Source organism: Canis lupus, chromosome 15 (assembly GCF_003254725.2).
Source record: "Canis lupus dingo isolate Sandy chromosome 15, ASM325472v2, whole genome shotgun sequence".
NCBI classification, from domain to species: domain Eukaryota; kingdom Metazoa; phylum Chordata; class Mammalia; order Carnivora; family Canidae; genus Canis; species Canis lupus.
In genome coordinates, this window is record NC_064257.1 from 27,675,605 (window position 1) to 27,699,737 (window position 24,133).

At 33.2% G+C, this 24,133-nt stretch overlaps 1 protein-coding gene across 11 annotated transcripts in view; it reads right to left on the bottom strand.

Moving 5' to 3' along the window:
- Positions 1 to 24,133, bottom strand: part of MGAT4C (MGAT4 family member C) — a 717,101-nt gene that overhangs the window by 159,147 nt on the left and 533,821 nt on the right. For 2 of the 11 annotated variants that reach the window (XM_025438735.3, XM_025438732.3), the window contains exon 2: positions 10,680 to 10,729. The exons of the other annotated variants lie outside the window; for them this stretch is intronic. The gene's annotated coding sequence lies outside the window, so the exon portion shown is untranslated. The remainder of the gene's footprint in view (positions 1 to 10,679; positions 10,730 to 24,133) is intronic. 11 annotated transcript variants of the gene reach the window in all.

Here is a 24,133-nt window from a genome sequence, read left to right on the forward strand (position 1 = left end):
TTTCTTTCTTTCTTTCTTTCTTTCTTTCTTTCTTTCTTTCTTTCTTTCTTTCTTTCTTTCTTTCTTTCTTTCTTTCTTTCTTTCTTTCTTTCTTTCCTTTCTTTCTTTCTTTCTTTCTTTCTTTCTTTCTTTCTTTCTTTCTTTCTTTCTTTTTTTCTTCTTTTTTTTTGCTACTGCTCTGGCCCTATGTTACTATGGCTTCCTTCTCTATGCTGTCATTCTATATTGAGTAAATCTTATATAATCTAAGCAGCATCAAGCCTCTTTGGCAGCACTTTTATTTGGTTTTATTTTGTTTTTAAATGAATTTTATGATGGAAATAACATTGTAAATGTACTAAGACATACATTAGTCAAAAGGCAAATATAGTTGCCAGCGGTTTTATTATTTTTTACTCCCATACTCACTGATTTTTAGTAATGATAGAAAAGGGAAAGGAAATGCATCACTTTCTTCTGTTATTTTCACTCAATTTGTTAAAACTTCTGAAGACCACAAATGGGTAAACAGATAGGCACAGTAAAAGAAAGACAGAGGAAAAAAAGTAATATTCACCATGTATTGGGTCTTCATAGTATTGCCCTGCCTAATTTCTAGCCTAATTTTTTTTATAAGTCTTACCTTTCCTTTTATTCTATTCTCTACTGGTTCTGAACCACTTGCACTTCTCTGAAAACACCAAAATGTTTTATAACCTCCATATGGTTCTCTCTGACTAGGACGATAATTTCTATTCCCCAAACTTCTTCTAATCAAAGAAAAGTTATTCATTTTCAACTCAAGCTCAAGCTTCACTCCATGTGAAACATTTCTTATTCTTTCCCTGCTCAGCCAGACTGAACTCTAAAAATTTATTCTAACTTTTTTTGTTAACCTATGTTATCCTCATTGATAAGTTTCCTTTATTAGCTCATCTCTATACCTACACCTAATAAAAAGCCAGGCAGACAGCAGATGCTCAATGAATCGGTAAATAAATGAAGCAGAGAGGCATGAAACATTCAGGGAAGTTGAGATAAAATACACATAAGCAATAGATCAACCTTTTCCAATCTACTCTTACCTGCAAGTGGGGGGAGATTAGAGTGTATTTCACTCTCAAAAACACCAAAGGATAGAGAAATAAAAATGGAAATGTTTACAGAATGAAAATATATTAAAAAGAGAAATAAGAGTTGTATATTTCTCATTTTAGAATCTAGCACAGGAGATAGAGACAGCAAAACCATGTGCAATTGTTTACCAGGCCAGAAGGGTCCCATGACAATTGAGTTGTTCCAACAACCAACACATGGTTTAGATGTGAAAAAGAGTTGGGGAACTTTTTACTCTCTGATGTGTTACAGGAAGCAGAAAACATAGGATCAGGTGCTTGGCTAGAGGATTCCTGTGTGACTAGATTATTTTGAACATTGGTGGCTGATTGTCATATTTTGCCTAGGTTTGGAGTGATAGTTCTACCATAGCTTCTACCTTGAGGAAGTTTCTGAAACTGGAACAGTCCTGAGAAAACCAGGATGATTGGTCCTATGAGAATCCTCATAAGAGAAGCTAGACTACAAACTCAGTGTGTTTAAAGTTTCATAAAAATAAATGGCCTTTTAACCCCCAAGGTATGCCATTTAAACATAAACCACTTCAGAAAATCTTATTTGAAATGGTCCCCTATGTTACAGTGCAGATTTCCTTGTTTGGTCTCATTAATATATTGTTAACTTTTCATGAATATGTATTTCCACATCTGTAACATTTATTACACATTTACTACGTATCACTGGTTTGTAAACAGTGTTTTAATGTCTTATTTAAAAACCTTATGAAGGAGTCACGGATCTTATTATATATATTTTTAGATGAGTAATGTTAAGTCAAAGAATATAAATCATTTGCCCAAGCTGGAAAATGTAATGAATGAATGATTTCAGAGGAATGTTTACCTATATCAGAGCTTGAACATTCGGTCATTCTGTTCTCTAGGGGAAAATCTAAGTATGAGACATTTTGCTGGATATTCTGGGACCTTCCAAGACATATTATATATATACACTGTTCTGAAGAAGTTTACTATCTTGTATAGGAGTTAAGTGTAAATAAATCATTAAGATATTACTGAAAATTTGCATAGCACTTGCTGTACACAGCCTTTTCACAAACATTAAGTCAATAATTATTCTAATAGCTCATTACAGCAATCGTATCAGGAGTTTATAATCCTCATTGAACAGATCAAGAATCTGAGATTCAGGTAAAGTAAATGACTGTTCATTGGCTATTGATTTTTGTAGCTGGGGATTAGAACCTAAGAATTTTTTTTTCTTCTAGGATAGTCCTTATTTTACTTAACTGTGCTGTTTGAAAAGCACATCGCCAAGTAATAATTACATCATAAAAATTTTTCTTAGGATTTTTCTTAGGATTATGATCTTTATTATTTGCATACACCAATCTTATCATGTTGAAATTTTTTAACATTTGCTGACTGAATCTGCATTTCTAGAACATTTCCCACCTCCAGAACATATTTATGTACTCTACATCCAGTAATTATTTAGAAGTAGATTCACACAGGGACCAAGTTGCTTCATAAACAGAACGGCCATTCTGAGAAGCTATAATGCTTAGTGTCTAAATGAATAACTATTGAACCAGACTGGCTTTATAATTTCAGCTCTTCAACCCTCCACCTGTGTAACTATGTAGAGGTTACTTATCATAACCCCTCTCTCTTGGTGCCACATTTTCCCCTTTAGTAAAATAAGAGTAATATCCCACCTATTTCAGAGGTGTTTATATGCATTAAACCAGCTGATATGAATAAGGGATTAGAAAATGTTCTGGCACTTAGTATTTTATGTCTTAGCTACTATTACTATCATGGTATTAATAATTGTTATTTTACTTGAGAACTTCAGTTGAATACAGGCTCAACCACTTGTTTGATCTTGGGGATATTATTTTATATCATTGAACTCAATTTCTTCATGTGTAATATTTGATAATGTTTTCAAATTAGCATACTGACAATACTTAGTGTTTAATGCAATATAATTGCCCAATGAAATGTAAATATTTTTCATTTTATTTAATAAACATTGAGTAACTAGAGTCTTAGGCCCATTATTAGTCTCTGAGGATGAAAATATTTTTAAAAGTTAAGAGTCTTGTTTTTTTATATTTTAATAGGGGATACAAATATAATAAATGATTTTCATAAATATGTAATTAGATAAAAAGAATCCGTGCTAGGCTAGAACTTGCAGAGCTAACATATGTAACATGTAATTTATCATCTACTTGTCTCTTGATTTATGCAATTTATTCAGTTGTTTGTATGCTCTTTTTTTTTTTTGTACATTCTTTACATTTGCTAAGGGCACACCTTGGATTTTCAACTCAGAGCAAGAAGACCACCCCCATGTATGCTATAGAACATACATATATATATTTTTAATGATTAGAAATTGATTTCTAATCAAATTGATTTCTAATCAAATTGATTTTTTCTTAGATTAGTGGTTAGAAAGCAAAAAGTAAGATCACCTCTAATGATATTAACAAAGTCCGAAACCCAGGTATTCTGACTCGATGTATTCAACATATCTTCAAAATAATTAATATTAATGATCCAATTTATTAAAGTTGTTAGAACCATTGATAACTTTTCCAGGTATAAAATTATGAAGTCATTACATTTTAAAATATAATCAGTAAAATTATATGTGTAGAGGGCCATGCATATACAATTTTGAACATGAAACTGTCACAGAGAAAAATGTTAGCTAGCAAAATCTACATTAATGCAAGCATTAATGTTCTGTGGGAGACTTTTGTTTCAGACTGGGATAAATTGTGATCATGGTGGTAAATTGCTTAGTATAAGGGAGAGAATAACCTAAACAGGAATTCATATATTTCTTAGAAGAGCTCCCTCTTACCCCTCACTTAATAGTGATTTTTATTACTACGAACACTTAAGCTCTGTATCAGCAACTTTCATAGTGGGCAACTAAATTTATTATATATGAACATTTATATATTCTGAAGATTACTGAAACAATATGACTCACTCATCAATCTACTATACTAGGCGAGTATATTTTTGGAAATGCTGATGTGAGTTTTGTAATTATTATCATACCTCAAGCAGTGGTACCCACAACTTAACAATTATTTAAGGATATTCCAATTAGCTACTTTATTTTTATTTAAAATGTTATTGTTTCTTTTTAAAAAGAATATGCAGTAGATCAGCAGAAATTGGTCATAGTAAGCTATAATATTTTATATGATTATGAATATATTACATTTATTTGCATTTCCAAAAATACATTTTTGCTCACAGGAGTAATCCAGTATTTTGTTTGATCTTCCCTGGTATTATTTTTAAATAGTAGAATATCTTACTAGTCATTTGATGGGGAAATGTTAAAATATAACTTAGTTAAATTTTATATAAATGTGTGTGTGTGGGTACATACACTAGGATAAACTTTTCTCAAATATAGACATCTTGAGGAAAAGTAAAAATAGCAAAAAAAACTTCATTGATATTTTTAGCCTTTTTCTTATTTATGACTTGAAGGTTGCACTGTTTTATGATCTATAATATTATATTGATATTTCTCCTTCTTTCTGCCTTTGTATTTATGCTTGCTTGAACTGTGATATAATTTGTCTCCAATAAACAATGCTTTCATTGTGTAGCTAGTACAGTGTTGTCTCAATCATATACAGAAAGGGGGGGGCACCTGGGTGGTTCAATAGTAGAGCAGGTGCCTTTGGCTCAGGGTGTGATCCCAGGGTCCTGGGATTGAGTTCTGGATCAGGCCCCCTTCAGTGAGTCTACTTCTCTCTCTGCCTGTGTCTGTGCCTCTCTCTGTGAGTCTTTCCTGAATAAATAAATAAAATCTTAAAAAAGAAATATGCAGAAAGGAAAATACCAGTATTTAATAGATACTCCAATTGCCATGATTTATATTTTTTACTATTTATTTTATTTATTTTATTTTATTTATTTATGATAGTCACAGAGAGAGAGAGAGAGAGGGGCAGAGATACAGGCAGAGGGAGAAGCAGGCTCCATGCACCGGGAGCCCGACGTGGGACTCGATCCCGGGTCTCCAGGATCGCGCCCTGGGCCAAAGGCAGGCGCCAAACCACTGCGCCACCCAGGGATCCCTATATTTTTTACTATTAAATTCAAAGTTGGTTATTCTCACCCAACAGCGCATGTGTATATGCGGGCACACACACACACGCTAAGCAAGGATCAATAAGTTCATCGTTATTTTGGATATTTCCGTTTTCCTTGTTTTACTACACTAAATCTACCTTTGTGTCCATGTACTTGCCTGTTCACTTCTTTTACATCTTATTTTTTACAAGGTGGTAAAGAATAGTTAAGAATCCAGAAGCAGTCATATCTGGATATAAATTCTCTTATTTTTCTGTTATCAGTTCTGTAAATTGAGTAAGTTAAGACTTAATTCTGTTATTTGAAAATTTTTGGTAATATATATTGTCTCCTAATTTAGAGTTCACTGGAAGGTTAAGTGAGCAAATGCCTATGACATTCTTATAATACTTGACATGTGCATTACATTGACCTGTGTCCCTCTTTCCATTGTCAAAAAACAAATTTTCCTAAAGTTTCTGCCCTTTGTTACTTTCTTCCATTTCCATGGCTCAAGTTTTTCTGGCTCCACTTAGAGTGAAAGTATTAGGAATTCCTATAACCTAAACATTCTTTTTTTTTTTTTAAGTTTATTTACTTAAATAACCTCTACACCCAATATGGACCTCAAACTCAATGACCCTGAGATCAAGAGTCACATACTCTTTTGACTGAGCCAGCTAGATGCCCCTAACCTCAACATTCTTTGATGAGGTAATGTTAAAATAAACTTTATAAAGTCACATCTTAGCATTAAAATGTTATTAATTTTAAAAGATTGAGAAGTGAGAATAAATTTGTTGTTTTGGAAATAAAATATAAAGGAAATATATATATATTTTCTGGTTCTCACTCTTAATTACATTTCCTGCAATAAGCTTAGAACTCATATCAGTATACCTAACATTTGGCTACCTGGTAACTGGAATTAGTAGTATATAAATGATCACTTCGATATTCCACAAAAATCATTTCAAGGTATATCAGATGATGAGTACAATTTGCCATATACAGTATATGTTCCTATAAATAGGAAACTCAGTTGTCATTTAAATTATTATTATTATTGTAGATACTTACAGTATTGTAGATATTTGGTTTAAACCACATAAAGAATATGTAAGAATTTAGATAGAATTGTTGAAAAAGATTAATAAAAAGGAAAATATAAATTGATAATATATGCTAATAGCAACTGCATGTGTAATATACCTGATTTACTTAGTTCACAAAGCTAGAGAACTAGAAATAAAGCAATCCCCATTCCCTTTTCTTATGTTTCTTCATCCTGTTGTTCATATCTCAATTTTACACCTCAAATTTCTCTTAAATCGGCTCCATCCTTTTTATCACCACTTATTATACTTCAAAACAGCATCAATTCCCTTCTGAATTGCCAAAAACATTATTGAACCCATCTTCTCCCTTTCATTCTTCCTTCCTTCCAATGGATCTGCCAATGGATTATTTTAAAGTATTCATTTAAGCTTTTCTCTCAGCTTTATAAGACCATGGCTTTTTAATGCCAAATACCAATATATACCAATATTTTAGTGCACAGGATCATCTGAAGGTTTTGTCTAAAAAAAAGTTTCTCAGGACCCTATTTCAGAGTTTCTGATTCAGTAGTTTTGAGGAGGCCTTGACCGATTAGCATTTTTCCAGGTGATGATGGTCTTAGGACTATAATTTGAGAACTACTGATTCAATGTGACGTAAAATGTTCCCCATGATCTCATTTGCTTCCTTCTCAAACTTAATCTTTCACTGTATTTTCAAATTTATTCATATTCCTAATAGGCCTAAATAAATATGGGCCTAAATAAAAATGGGCTGTTTCTATATTCCATACAGGATATGTCGATTCTCTCTGAAACATCCTCTATTTCACTACTTCATTGTTCTGCAACCTGTCTTCTTGGCTTGCTGATGATCACATTCAAGATTCAGTTCAAACTTAGTTTTGGCTTGGAAACATTCCCAGACTCTCTTGTATAATCTTCTTGTAGCTCAGATGGTACCTGTGCATGATACTTACCGAAATGTAATTAAGAGGGCTTTTTTTGTTTTGCATTCTATCATTATGAGTTTCTCACCTTATTTATCTCTGTATATTTAGAAATGTCTGACATTCAGCTCTAATAATATTTCCTACAAAGTGAAAAATGCACATTCCAATCATTGAAAAAGAACATAAATAATAACAAAAAATGTCTATTTGATTAATAATATTCTTAATGTCTTCTCTTTTAAAGCCCTTTTAAAGCTATTCTTATTTTTTATAAGTAAGGGTAATTTCTTGTGTGTTGTGAATTTTTATGATTACGTAAAATATTGGTAATATTATATATTATATCCTATATAATTATTTTTAGGGTGAAACAGTACATTTTTGCTGTTTTCATTTTCCTTATTTAATATGTACTAAAATGGTAAAGAAAGAAAATGTAATATATAAAGTGACTGTTTATTATTACTTTATGTTAAAGAATATATATTATTGTGAACTTACTACATGGCAGGCACTATTCTAATTTATATTTCCCAAAACTGAGAGATAATAGTAAATGGTATAGCAGCAGATTGAGAATATCTGACCATTGTTGCATCATCTCATCTTCATCCTGTATAGTGTGGTTGGTTAAATTTGTGTAACAATGTCAGCTTACTATATAATACAAGTGACCTACAGCTCTCCTAAGACATATTTATGTCAAGTGTAGGCTCCAGCAAAGGGAATGCAGCTACTGAGGACTTCTCAACACAGCAGAAGTTGGAGGGAGAACACAAGACATAATTGTACTGCCTAATTAGAAAAAGCAACTATGACACTCAGTGTAATGATAGATACAATGCGGTTAACTTCCCTGGAATATTTTCTGGGACTAACCCACAATATTCCCTTTTTCCCATGTTTTATTGAGGTATAATTGTCAAATAAAAATTGTATATATTTAATGTGCACAATATGATGGTTTGATATACACACATTAGGCTAATTAACACATCCATCACTTCACATAGCCACCTTGCTTATATATGGTGGCAACACTAAGATCAACTCTGTTAGCAAATTTCAAGTATAAAATACAATATTATTAACTGTAGTTACTTTGCTGTACATTAGATCCCCATAACTTAATCATCTTATAATTGAAAGTTTGTGCCTTTGACATTTCTCCATTTTCCCACCTTAACAGCCTCTGGTAATCACCATTCTACTTTCAGTTTCTGAGTTCAATTTTTTAGATTACACATATGAGTAAGATTTTATTTATTTATCTGAGAGAGAGAGAGAGAAAGCGGGTGACAGAAAGAGGTGGGGGGCAGAGGGAGAGAGAGAAGCAGACCCCCGCTGAGCAGGGAGCCTGACGCCAGGCTCCATCCTGGGAGTCCAGGATCATGAGCTAGCTAGCTGTCATCTGAGCCGAAGGCAGGTGTCTAACTGACTGAGCCACCCAGGAACCCCAGAAAGCATATTTGTGTAATTTCACTTAGCAATTATGCCCTCCAGGTTCATCCATGTTGTCATAAATGGCAGGGTTTTGTTCTTTTTATAAAATATTCCATATACACTGTAATTTATCATTCGTCCATTGATGGACACTTTCTAAGACGATTGTGAACAATTCTGTCAATGAATCTGATTGCGTATCCTTTAAATATATACCAAGAAATTAGGATTGCTGGATATATGGTAGTTATGTTTTTAATTTTTTGAAGAAACACCGTACTGTTTCCCATAATGGCTATCCCACTTTACATTCCTCAAAACAGTGTAGAAGTATCCCATGAATAGATTTTTCTTTTAACTTTCTTTAACCTAAATTGATGCACAAGATCTTTAATAAAATAACAAGACAACGATTTTGATATGTACATTAAAAAACACGTTGAGAGAGGAACTATTTTAAATATGCACAGAATTCTTTCAAGTACACCTGCAAACTAGAACAGAAGTCCTTAATGAATATAAAATTTTCCCTAATATCTAAAAAAAAAATTGTAGTAGAGTATAAACTCCTTATGCATTTAGAATTCATAAAAACAAAAGTTTTTTTGTACTACATCCTCTACACCCTAACATTTAATATAATGTATATGGAAAAAATATTTCTTTGAGAAAAAAGTACTATTCATAAAATAATTAAGACACTGCAAAGGGATTTGCAAAAACATCATATGAGCACATTGGATATAATACATTTGGGATATGTCTCTTTCTACTAAAGAAAGATTTACATCTTTCTTTACACTTACATCTAAATCTTAGCCTTGCATTTTCATGCTTATAAGGACAGATTCTATTATATTGTGATTATTCCACTGGACTGAGATTTATAACTTAATATTAAATAAGAATTCTAGCCTATTAGGAACAGTCATTTAAAAAATATATTTAGTTGTTACTAATAATGTAGAAGCAGTTTGCTTATACTTATTGAATAAGAATTTCATATTTAAAATGATTAGAATTTATGAAAATAAAATGTAAGCACAGTAAATATACTAATGGAAAGAAAATTAACTTGACAATTTGCACAGAGCATATTGACTGGATAGAGTGTTTGTAATCTCTGTACTCCTTAGTGGAGGGCATGGATGTTCAGTAATGCTGAGAATTTAATTAAGAACAGAATGTTGACTTTTTCTCTTTGCTTCTACTATTCTCAGAAGATTAAATTGCCATTTCTTGCCCTTCCACATTTTGTTTATTCATCACATTTTCATCGTTATTGTTTTTGTTTATAGTTAAGCAACTTTAGCAGAAATTTCCCTCCAATATTGCTCTCCCTAGAACAGAAAAGCCTGCCCATCCCTATTGATTAGGTAAGCCAAGGGCTGCCTGTCACTAGATTTAGGCCCAGAGAGAAACACACATGAAACTCTTGTTTTAAATTCAGTAAATTAGGGGTGCTTGCCTGGCTCCGTCGGTAGACATGCAACTCTTGATCTCCCAGTTGTCGGTTCAAGTCCCATGTTGGGTATACAGATTACTTCAAAATTAAAAAAAAACAAAAAAAAAACCTGGGAGGTGGATGGGGGGATGGGGTGACTGGGTGATGGGCACTAAGGAGGGCACTTGGCGGGATGAGCACTGGGTGTTATACTATATGTTGGCAAATTGAATTTAAATATAAAAAAATGAAATCAAAGAAAAAATAAACCCAGTTACTCATGTTAGTATTAAGACTAGCTTGTCATTTCATTGCTAGTTTTGTTACCAGCCTTTTTTGTTTTCGTTTTTGTTTTTAGCCAGGATATGCCTCAACAATGCATACCTTATCTGACTCAGCTGCATTCCTCTCTTCCTGGCCAACGCCCCTGAGTTCTACTCTGTTCTTAATATCCCACCTTGTTATGTACTTGGTCTCTAATTTTCTTTCAGATCTTTTGATCCAACCTGTTTCTCTGCTACTGCTTTTTTGGATTTTGTACTCTTTACATCCTAAGGATTATACTTGTCTAGATTAAGGCTTATGTTGACAGTAATTGAAAACTTACTGTGCCTCAGCAGAAGTAGCTCCCCAATTCTGACATTGATACTGATATCACTATAAAGTTTGGAGGAAACACAGAGTTATGGTAATATTTCAAGGTAAGAAATGCAACACTTGCACAAAATACAACAGATAAGCAGTCAGTTAGTGCAAACTACATCACAGGTACAATTATTGGTTATATAAAGTAATATTATAAATGATTTTTCCATGGAATCTTTCAGATAATGAATGCTTCATGAATTGTAAGTATATTACCTATATAATGAAAATGTAACAACTGATCTGACCAATTCTACCTCTATCAAGAACTTTTTTGTTTTGTTTTGTTTTGTTTTTGAGTGGGAGATAGAGGAAGAAGGAGAGGGAAGGAGAGAATCCTAAACAGGTTCCACGCTGGAGGATGGGGACTCAATCCCACAACTCTGAGATCATGACCCGAGCTGAAATTAAGAACCAGAAACCTAATCAACTGAGCCACCCACCTGCCCCCAATAACTTCTATCATAAATAATATCACTTCTATGATGAACATTAGAGTTAGCAAAACTATGACTAAGTGAGGAATAGAATGTGGAAGAAATCTTCATAACAAAAGCAATTTTTTAAAAGAAAAATTGCTGTTTTCTTTGAAGCAAATAGAAGCAATGTATCTTTTCAATTTTCAGTATTCAATATATTTTTTTTTAATTTTTTTATTTATTTATTTATGATAGTCACAGAGAGAGAGAGAGAGAGAGGCAGAGACACAGGCAGAGGGAGAAGCAGGCTCCATGCACCGGGAGCCCGATGTGGGATTCGATCCCGGGTCTCCAGGATCGCGCCCTGGGCTAAAGGCAGGCGCCAAACCGCTGCGCCACCCAGGGATCCCAGTATTCAATATTTTTTAACTGAGTTTGATATATTATGAATTATCTTTCTACTAAAAATGCATTTCCTAAGCCACTGCCAACATTCCAATTATATACTATAGTCTTTTCTTTCAATGCTATTGTCATGAGTTTAGATCCTCCACTTGCATTTTTAAAAAAGATTTTCTTTATTTGAGAGAGAGAAAGTGAGACAGAGCATGAGCTGGGGAAAGGCAGATGGAGAGGGAGAGGCAGACTCCCTGCTGAGCAGAAACCTCCATGAGGGGCTCCAGCCTAGGACTCTGGGATCATGACCTGAGCCGAAAGCAGATGCCCAATTGACTGAGCCACCCAGGTGCCCTAGATCATCCACTTCTAAAGTGTAACCAACCACTATTTGAACACCTTTAAAAATGGCAATGACATTCTTCCTACTGCACTGTACAGCAAAAGACTTTCATGTTGAACATTTTTAATCCATAGGCTAGCCTAATTCATAATATGGCTATATGAATAATCCATTCATTATATGGCTTTAATTTAATTCCATATAGTGAGAACCCTCCATTGATATAAATGAATATTTTGAAAATCTTTTCTTTTTTGATTATTAAAATAACATTAATCTTTTTGGGTATATAATACAGTGAATTTTGGCAAACCTATGCAGTGGCATAACCACCACCACAATTAAAATAAAGAATATCTCCATTGTCTAAAGAGATGTTTTCATTATCCTTTGTAGCATTTATTTTTGCCCTACCCCCAGATCCTGGTAACCAGTGAATACAACTCCTATATATTTGCCTCTCTTAGAATGCCACATAATAAATCTTTCCTTTCCTACATGACCTATTTCATTGTTATTTAAAGGGTACCTATAATGGGCAAAAAACAAAAACAAAAAGTCCACAAAAACCAAAAAACTTGTTGGAATGAGACAGTATTATTGTTTTGACCCAAGACATTGTGTCTTCCTGTCTTCCAGTTGCAAAGTAAATGCTCTTTTCAGGGCTCGAGGCTTGAAAATATTAAGAGTTATTGATCTAATTTGCACTTCATTAAGAATATTCCTACAATTTGAGAATGCAGGATCTCCAGAAACCCTAAGATATTCTTGAATTGGGAGAAAGTTCCCTTAACATGTCAAATGCCAGTTTTAGCTGATGATTCCCAGATGAGACAATGAAAGCATTTACATCCCAAGTGCAAGGTGGTGGAAGATGAGGCATTGTGTCCTTGGGCCTCTGCCTGTCTTAAAGTACATTCGTTGAGTGAGCAGGGATTAATTTATCCTTGCTGCTACTTCTCTGCTCAAGTTAAACTGGAGTATTTTTCAAAGAGGAGCATAAAACAGCTACACAGAAGACAATGAGAAATGATTGAAAATTCTAGTGATTTTAGGGGAATGGAGTTCATATTGCCCATTCAAGAATAGTGATGATTTTCTGGTGGGAAAAATAGAACTGAAAATTGCATACTTTGTGATAGTTTGGTGCCAGAATGCAGAAGAAATGCTTTGAAATAGCATTTAAAATTTCCTCAGGAGTATAAACAGTTTATCTCTCTTGCCTGTGGGCAGCAGGGTGTAGCATATGGAGCATACATACAATATGAGGAAAAATTGCCTAACAGGAGGGACATGCTCATTCCTTCTCTGTGATCCCAATTCGGTCTATAGATTCTGAGGCACTATTCCTACTTTAGACATGCTGGAGATAGATTTAGGATGCATAAACATATGTATTAGAGAACTATCACCAGAAGAATTTGAAAGTTCAAAAAGAAATAAGAAATTACATAACCTACATAAATCTACTGAGAAGGAATAATAATTCTCTCTACAATTTGTTTTAGGTATGACACTGGGGAAGTTTGAAACAATTGGTTTGTGCATTGTTTATAATGATGGCCCTGTGGGGAATTAATTAATGTGATTTTAAAATCCCACTGGCAGTGTGAAAGAGCAAGGGACATTGAAGACTTGCCATTCACTTGAATTTACTGGCAGGAAAAAAAAAGGCACTAAAAACTTCATTATAATGAAATTATTTCTTGAATATTGAATATCATTTTAATTCTTAAATTATGTTCTAGATTTTAAATAATACACGTAAATTTGTAACTAAATAATAAATTTAAAAGAAATTTTAAAGGATATCACTGAAAAGAGGTTATGGTGACTGGACAGAAATTGATAGATTTTATATGGAGGCAGAAGAACATATTTTAGAAACCAGTGACTTATCCTTTAAACTTGAATCCAGTAATGATTTTAATTTTTTCCCTTTTTTTTTTTGATGAAGATTCAACCTCTATTTCTAGAATTAGGGCTTATTTTAATTATCTTTTCTGTTTGAAAAATAACACTCCAAAGAAAACACTAAATTTCTCGCATTATTATTCAACTTCCCAACCTATTTCAGAGAGAATTGGTATGGCAAGATTATTTTAACTTCTCATTAAATTATTTTTCACATTTTCTTATAGTTGGAATCTCATCAAAAAATGTTAAATATAAAGGTGCCTGGGTGGCTCAGTTGGTTAAGCCTCTGCCTTATGCTCAAGTCATGATCCCACGGGTCCTGGGACTGAGCCTGCATCAGGCACCTTGCTCAGCAGGCAGTCGGTTTCTCTCTGTCGCTCCCTCTGCCCCTCCCCTCCCCTCCACCTGTGCATGCTGTCTCTCTCTCTCTCAAATAAAGTCTTTAAAAAATGTTAAATACAAATAATTTATTAAGGTAATTGAAATTTTCAAGGATGTAGTGCATTCATTTCCAACTTAACAGCCCTTCATATGTAGTAATAACATTATAGTAGCTGCACACCTGAAAAATGAATCACAATAAGCTGTACAAAAAGAACAAAAGGAAGGTAGTATTATGGCAGTGAGAACAAGCAATGGTAGGAAAAACAAGAAATAAAAATATCCTGAAAAATACTGCATTTTTTTTTGTAATTTAAAGATTTTCTTCTAGCTCTTCTTAACACATGTAGAAATTAAAGTCACTGAATTTGTATTAAAAAGGGAAATGATTCTAAGAGCTGCTGCCAACTAAAAAAAATCTTTTATTTCTTGATAACTCCTCACTCTTGAAAACACCTTCATATGCAAACATATAAACCCCACATTTCAAATCATAAATCCAATTCTTTTCTTCCAAAGCAAAACAAAACAAAACAAAACAAAACAAAAACAAACAAACAAAAAAAACCCAGAGTAGTCAGATTGTGGAAAAAACATTTGTAGTTCACTTTCTACATCCTTTTGAATTCTCTCCAAAGTCATTCTTTGTGTTCATGGAAAGAGTACATTTATGTAACAATCATGTTTCCTGTGATGGTGCAAAGTAGTGATCCTCAAAAAAACCTTCAGCTCACTTGTACTCTCAGTCCCCATTTATGCAATTACTTAGTTTTTAGACTGCTTAACATAACTCAAAGGAAGGCTAAATATTTCATTCTTACAGGATTTCATTTGATTGTAATTCTGATTTTGAAGGACATTTGATGACACCTTTCCTTTTCATGTCCAAACTATAGCTTATCACTTGGTGAATTTTTTTAGCTTTCATTATATTTGGGGGGAAATGCAGAAATAGTAACAAAATTGGAGGAAATCACAAGTTCTAAAATCTTTTAGATTGATACTTGGTTGTTATACTAGGGATTCCTGAAAGGAAAGGCACTCCTTTCCCTTGTTTTCTAAGTCTATTTGCAGCTGGAGTAAAGTTTAAGAGAGTTCACTCTTAGCCTAGAAAGTATGACATACTTCCTTGACCTAACATATTTAGCGTAAATCAATACTTCTGGGATCTGAAACAACACAAGGATCTTAGAACCCTTTTCTCTACCTACCCTACAGCTTACCCTTCCGTTTCCTGCTGCCTTCTTAGTGGCAGTGATACAGTGTCATGCATTTTAATTATTCTTGTATTTATTTACTTTTCTCATTGATATTTGTTCCCCTGGTTATTTCTGTGCTTCTAGCTGTAATTATTTCCCTTTGTTTGAAAAACTCATTTTAGTTGGACCAGCTGATAATAAATTCTGTTTTTTGTTTTTATAAAAATCCCTTATTATACCTTCATTTTTGAGGATATTTTTACTGGGTATAGAATTTGAGGTTAACAGTCATCTTTTTCAGGCTTTGAATAACATACTCTTTTCTAGCTTCATTGTTTATTATAAAGTCTACTGTATATGGTATGTATGGACCTTGAAGAAATGTATCTTTTTAAATTTGAGCTATTCTTTCTTTCTTTGTTTTTTTATTACTTTTTAAAATCAATTTGAAGTTTTATTTTTATATATTCTAAAGTACATAGCTTTCATTAACTCTGGAGTTTCTTGTCTTTTCATTCATGTATGGAAATTCTTGATCATTGTTATAACATATTGCTCTTCTCTTTTCTCCTTTTCTCTTCCTTTCCCTTTCCTCCCTTCCCTTCCTTTCTCTTCTCTTTTCCTCCCTCATACTGCCTTATCTCACTTCACTTTACTTCACTTTTTTTAAAGATTTTATTTGTTTATTCATGAAAGACACACACAGAGAGAGAGAGAGGCAGAGACATAGGCAGAGGAAGAAGCAGGCTCCATTCAGGGAGCCCAATGTGGGACTCAATCCCGGGACTCCAGGATCATGCCCTGGGCCAAAGGTAGACACCAAACTGTTAAGCCACCTAGGGATCCCCTCACTTCACCTTTTATTACCTCCTCTCTCTCTTTTCATTTAGAGTACCTAGGACTCTTCATCATTGATGCATCTTCTGTCTTACTGCTCCTTACTATATTTTCAATATATCTTTCCTCTCTGTGGTTCAGGCTGTTTCCTAATGACCTATCCCCCTATTCACTAACTCTTACTCTAGCAAATCTTACACTGTTCTTACTGCTAATTGCAGAATTATTACAAGATACATTTTATAGTTTCCAATTTTCTGCTGACCTTATCTATCTTAATATATATTCTTGTGCATATTAATTATTCCTGTTTAAATATCTATATCTGATAATTCCAATAAGAATTATCTTTTAATTCCTGTTTTCAATCATGTACTACTTCTTATAAATCTGCTTATTTTTGATTGAATGTTGAGCACTCTGTGTGCAAAATTGTGAAGATAATTTGTGGTTCTGATGTGGTTATTTTCAGCCAGAGAAGAATTTTTTTTTTTTTTTTTTTTTTAATTTCTGGCAGGCAGTAGAGTAAGGGCAGATCAATTTAATCAGTCTGGGATATAACTGATTCAAAGCTGGTTTTCAGCCTTTATGAGAGGATTTATTTGGGTTTGCTCTCATCCCAGTTGAGGCCTGAAATATTTACCAGAGCCTAACTTCTTTGGCAGGACCTGAACTAAATGTTTGTCTCCTCTACCCATAAAACTGGGAAAAGCTCCCTTCAGCTTCTTAGCATTTTGGCTAAAGTTTAAAAATCAGCAAATACTTAGGAAGGTGCCAAGTATTAGTTTCCCCTCTCTGCATTCCTCTTTTTTTGTGATCTTGGCAGCTCTCATTCTGGCTCCCCTAGTTGACATCAATCCCGATTTTCACTTTTCTAGTCCCAAAAGACTGCTCAAAGCTCTGATCAATTTCTCACCACCTCAATCCTTTGCAGAAATCAGCAAGGAAAAAGTGGCATAGAAATTTGTTTTTTGCTGAGTGCAGTTCCCTTCTCTGTAGGATCTTGGTTCAAATGCTGGCACTGAAGTAGTTTTCTTCAATATTTTTAAATAGATTTAAATTAAAAAAAATAGCTTTTATGGTTGTTTTCATTATGTTTACTCTCCTATAATTTTTCCTTATGAGATTTATAATAATTGTATTAGGATATTAATAAAATAGTATTTGATAAAGGGGATAGTGGCTACTCTGTAAAATATTAAAGAAATTATTTTTGATTAATTTCTTCTGAATTAATATCTCTCAGTTCTTACCACAATAATAATTTTAGAATATGATGATAGGTATATGAAAAAATAACCAAATCTTCTGAAAGAACATCATCTATTCTACCATACATAGATAGAAGTAACTATTCTCATCATTATATAAGAAAGTTGAGAATTATAACAGAAAACAATTATTTGAAACTGCTCTGTTTTGAACCATGCATTTACTACAGCCAGATGCAAATCTTTTCACTCTTTCACCTGTCTTCTATCTCTCTCTGCTCTCTCTCTCTCTCTCTTTCTTTAAGATTTTTATTTATTTATTCAAGAGACACAGAGAGAGGCAGAGACACAGGCAGAGGGAGAAGCAGGCTCCATGCAGGGAGTCTGATGTGGGACTCGATCTCGGGACTCCAGGATCGCCCTGGGCCAAAGGCAGGTGCTAAACCACCTAGGCATCCCTCTCTGCTCTCTTTTGAATGAACCATGCATATACTACAGACAGATGCAAATCTTTTCGCTCTTCCACCTGTCTTCCATCTTTCTTTCTCTCTCTCTCTCTCTCTCTATATATATATATACACACACACACACACACAAACAAATGGCTCCATTGTTAACTTTATTTCTTTTTTTCTTTTATTTTATTTATTTATTCATGAGAGACACAGAGAGAGAAGCAGAGACATAGGCAGAGGGAGGAGCGGGGCTCCATGCAGGGAGCCCAATGTGGGACTCGATCCTGGGACTCCAGGATCAGGCCCTGAGCCCAAGGAAGACACCCAACTGCTGAGCCACCCAGGCATCTTGTTAACTCTATGTCTATTACGTAGAACATTCCATAAACTTGGGGTAGCCAAAAGATAAAAACAGAATTTTGAGAAAATATTTGGAAATAAATCACATTTTCAATATATAAATTATAGAGAGGAAAGATATAAAAATAGTTTTAAGAGGTTTTTTATTTTTTTAAAGATTTTATTTATTTATTCATGAGAGACACAGAGAGAGAGAGAGAGGCAGAGACACAGGCAGAGGGAGAAGCAGGCTCCATGCAGGGAGCCTGATGCAGGACTCGATCCAGGACCCCGGGATTACGACAGTTTTAGGAGTTTAAATAAATAATTTTTGGCATGAAAATCTGATCATGTATCTTTATTGACCATAATTACTTAATGCTAACAGGAACTGGAAGAAATCTGAAGATGACATACTGACTAAGTTATACAATTCAGTGAAAACTGCAGTGACAGTCTACTAATTATTTTATTAGGTAAGCTGTCTGACATATTATGGACAGTTTCTGATAACTTAACTGCTCTATCCATGTAATTGTTTCTAATTAATTCAATTATTGAGTATTTTGGTTGATTTTTAACACAATGATTCAAGATGTCCAAACTTTAGCACATTATGCACATCTAATATTTAGTAAAAAGCATAGTAAACTAACTAATGATTTGGTTAAACAGCCCAAATAAAACATTCAATAAAGTACTTTAAAAAATTTTGTTGATGTAAATTGTTGTTTGAATTAAGAAACTTAATTATGCAGGCTGTCATCATTCAAGCAGTTGTGAACTGATATATAGTGGCTTGAAACAAAAATCTATTATGTAGATTTTTGAAATCAGTGCATCTAATTCAGTTATTAATATGATCTAGGACCAAAGAGAGTAAGACTTTTGCTGGTTTTTCTCTCTAAATTTTAAAGTTGTGATTTATACCTTTCACCAATAATGAACAATAATCTTTTATCATTAACTGGAAGTTTTATATGTAGTCAGCCAAAGTATTCTAAAATACAACTCTACACATATCACATACAAATACACACACACTCATTAAAAACAACCCATATTTTTAGTTGATTGCACAAATATGCATATACAAAACAGGGGAGGTTATATTATATATTATATGTGTTACTAATTTACAACTCCTAACTTTGCAAAGGGCAAAAGTGGTTTGCTTTACCAAGTAGAAGTAATTTGTATATATTTACAATACTTTTGTAAATAAGAAATGTATTTTGGATGACAGTTTTGGTTCTTCTATTTTAAAACAGAGATGATGGATAGATGATAGATAAAGATAAATAGATGATACTGATATAACATGATAATTTAATTGACTGAAAAAAAGAATACGAATTCTGAATAGAATTACTGTGAAGCACAGGTACACTTTGTTGTGTGAACCGAAATGTGAAATGTGTTAAGTTTAAGAGTAAAACCTGGCAAACATTAAACATAACTAGTTGTTTGAAAAATATATCTACTTTATTAATTGAAAATTGGATGAAAACAAAGGCCAAAAATAGATAAATGAATACATTGCTAGAATGAACAGCTCAGTAAATGGGAACTGTGGAGCTCAGAGTATGTTTAAACAGTATTGGAATTTACCATAAACTTTATTCAAAGATTTATTTATTTATTTGAGAGAGAGCGAGATAGCAGGAAGGAGCACTAGCAGGGGGAAAGGGAGAAGCAGGCTCCATCCCTGGAGAAGTGGGGATCCATCCAGGACCCTGAGATCATGACCCAAGCCCAAGGCAGACGCTTAACTGACTGAACCATCCAGGCGCCCCAGGAAACTTTGTGTTAAATGATGCATATTCAAAACATCGGCTAATGCAATTACGTTTAGTAAAGTGTTTTTAAACATTAAGTCCCTGTATGTTGTCACTGTGATATATTCAAAAGCAACCAACCAGCATTTAACCTGATTATACAGTCTAGTCAGATATATAAATACATAAATAATCACAAAATCCTGCAACCAAAATTGTTTCTTTTTGTCACTAGGGTTTAAAGCCATTGAGACTCTTTCTTTTTCTTTCTTTCTTTCTTCTTTCTTCTTCTTTCTTTCTTTCTTTCTTTCTTTCTTTCTTTCTTTCTTTCTTTCTTTCTTTCTTTCTTTCTTTCTTTCTTCTTTCTTCTTTCTTTCTTCTTTCTTTCTTTCTTTCTTTCTTTCTTTCTTTCTTCTTTCTTCTTCTTTCTTTCTTCTTTCTTTCTTTCTTTCTTTCTTTCTTTCTTTCTTTCTTTCTTCTTTCTTTCTTTCTTTCTTTCTTTCTTTCTTTCTTTCTTTCTTTCTTTCTTTCTTTCTTCTTCTTTCTTTTTCTTCCTTTTTGTAATAGCAGCTCTATTACAAAATCCAACATGAGTGTTTTCCATGATCCAATTCCCTGTTTACCACCACCATGGTTTTTGAATTTCTGATTTGTTTTTTAATGTTTTGTTTATAAACTTCTCCACCATTTTAAAGCATTACATCTTTTTAGGTGGATTATTATGAAGATTATTTTAATGAATTCATGTGATGTACCTTTCTCACATTTTCATTGTTCATGTGCACAGAAATTTCTTCCTATTTCATCAGTTCTTATAGGGTATGTTCAAGTCAGTTTGAGTGGTAGTTTATAAACCTTTCTTTTTATCAATTGTGGCACTCCTGTAGGGTAGAAACTATACCTTGCCTAGGATTGGTGGTTCACAACGGACTGATGCTTTTATGACACAGTTATGATTTGAAAGCATTTCTCTGGGTATTAACTTTAACTCCACCCACTTTTATCTCCTTGTAATGCTCAATGTGGCAGCTCGTCTTCATCCCCAGGTTGAAATTTCCTGTTTCCAAGGCATCAGGAGTGTACTCCGCAAAGAATATTGGACTTTTGATAAGTGTGGGCATCACATAAGGCTCAACACCAGACAAAGACAGCTTTGCAGAGCAAATGCTCACTTCTTTGGCAGGATCTGCTCATTTTACTTCTTTGGGACTTTCAAAGAACAAGTGCCATCTGTGTGAGATAAAATGCTGTTGAAGGATTGAAGAGCCTTATTCATAATGGTTATATCTTAATGGTCATGCCAAATTGATGTGTTCCAAAATTTATCCAGGATTAAAACATCCTGATAGACTGAGGCTGCTGCTGTGTCTCCAGATTTTTCTTCATGTGGGTATCACTTTTGATATGCCTACAGGAACCATGTCATTACCAGGAGAGTGAGAATGTTTGTGAGAACCTGGGGGATACAAGAGCAGTGAGTAGCAGTTGGAGCATCAACTCTTTAGACAGAGGCAGCAGGGAGTGGAAGCTGAGAGAAAACAAAAGGACCCAGGAGAGTGATGGGTCAGCCACAGGGATGACAACCCTAAAGAACACTTTAGGAGACGAAGGTGGAATTTGGCTCTGAATAAGCTGCATGTCCTGAATTCAATGCTGAGGCCACCATAATTTTGTAAAAAGAACGGGATGAGCACTGGATGTTATACTAGATGTTAGCAGATCGAACTCCAATAAAAAAATATACAAAAAAAATTTTTCAAGCCATCATATCATCATTCATTCAGCATATATATAATATCTGTGTATTGTATCACTTGGGTCTGTTGTAAACATGAAAGATACACTGGTGAAAGCAGAATAATTTTTAAAATATCTTCTTTCATGGAGTTTGCATTTTTCCTGTGAAATTGGTCTGTGATGGAACAGGTATCATATTCATCATGACCAATATCATGCACGCAAAATACTTAGTAAAGTGCAAAAGACGTCAACGTTAATTTCTAAATAAATGGATATTTATGATATTTTTGGTGAATATGTGTTTTTGGGATGTATCAGAAAGCTAGAAGCTCAAAAGCCACCTGCTAGAAGTTACCAAGTAATATTTTTAAAAATGTTTTAAAATTGAAGTTAAAGTTTACATGCAGTGAAATGTAAAACTTGCATTTGTTAAGATGAGTTTGGGCACATGTATATACCATACAACTAATCACCAAACCAGAATATAGAAAATTTCCATTACCAAAGAGTTTTCTTATAACCCCTCCCTATTAAACTCTTTTCTTCATAGGTGATCTATTTTTTTTATTTCTAACCTCTAAATTAATCTAGCCTGTGTCTTAACCTCATAAAAATGTCATGATAGAGTATGTACTCTTTTGTGTTATTAAGACCCATCCATTCTACTGATGTATCCATTGTTCACTGCTATATATACTATTGTATTAAATTTTATGAATATATTGTAATTTATCCATTATCCTGTTATTAACAGGATAATGATAAAGTTCTCTAAAAACCCTTGTACAAGTTATTTTGTGGACTTGCTTTTCATTTCTCTTTGCTAATATCAGCTACAACACGGTGTAGGTGAATGGTTTACTTTATAAAAAACTATTTTTCCAAAATGCCTAAGAATTTTACAGACCACCAGTATATTATGGGGAGTTTAGGTCTATAATTTTGTTGGCTGTCACTCATTTTAATTTTAGACATTCTGGTAGAGCTAAATCATATCTTGTTCTAGTTTCAATTTGTATCTCCCTAGTGAGTGATACAGGTTTTTATTGGACACATGTGAAGATTTTGCCATTTTCCACCTTGTTTGACGTTTCTTTATGGATTTAGATATAATTCCTTTGTCAGGTGCATACCAAATATTTTCTCCTAGGCTGTGGCTTGTATTTGCAAAGATGTGAAGTTATTTTTCCTATGTTTCTTTTTAGAAACTATGATTTTAAAAGCCTTACATTACATAAAATTCATTTCAAAATAATATTTGTATAGGACATAAGATTTTTATATTTCCAATGAATAAATAAATAAATCTTAAAAAAAGAAAAAAGAAATCAAGCAGTATATGTCATCCAAACTTATGCTTGCTTTTAGTTTTGTTCTGATTGTTCTAGGTTTCTAGGTCTTTTCAATTCTGCAGTAATTTGACAATAGGTTAGTTAATTAGTAATAAATTAGATGTTGGGATTTTTATAAGGGTTGCTTTGAATTTACAGAATACTTTGAGGAGAACAAATATTTAAAAATACTGAAACTTCCAAACTATGAGCATGATTTATCTTGGCATAGATTTTCTTTAATTTCTCTCAGAAATGTTACAGTTTTAAGTGCAAAGATATTGCATAGTTTCCACTAAATTTATTAAGATTCTATGATTTTAATACATTGAAAACAGTATAGTGTTTTAATTTAATTTTCCAATTTTTTGTTGCTATCATATACAACTGCTTTTTAAAATATATTGACCATGTATCCTATGAATTTTTAAAACAATATTTATCATATTTTTTGTACATTTCAGGATTTCAAGAAATCCTTTTCACATATCTAGTCATGCCACGTGTGAACTAATAAAATATTTTACACTTTACTTTTCAGTCATTTTCTCCTAATTTTCTTGTCTGATTGCACTAGCAAACTTCCACTACAGTATTTAATAAAGTAATGAGAGCTCACATACATGTCTTCTTCCAAATCTTAGATGGAGATAATAGTTTGTCATTAAGTATGATATTACTTGTAAGTTTTCAGAAATATGCTTTATTAAACTGAAGAATTTTTCATCTACGCTCATTTTATTGTGAGTTATTAACATGACGGGTGTTAAAGATTGTTGAATGATGTATTCATATGCTATTACTCCTTTATTAATGCTGTGATTTAGATCAATTGCTCTTTAAATGTTAAACCAATCTTATATTCCATGGATAAGATCCAACTGGTCATGGTGAATGACACTTTTATTTATTACTAGATTCAATTTGCTAACATTTTCTTAAAGACTTTTTTATCTTTGCTTTTGTTTCACTGAATTTCTAGGTATACAGGTTGATGTATTTCACAAAACTCAAAATATTTTTAGCCATTATTTCTTTGAAAATTTTCTGCCCTGTTTTTCTTTTCCTTT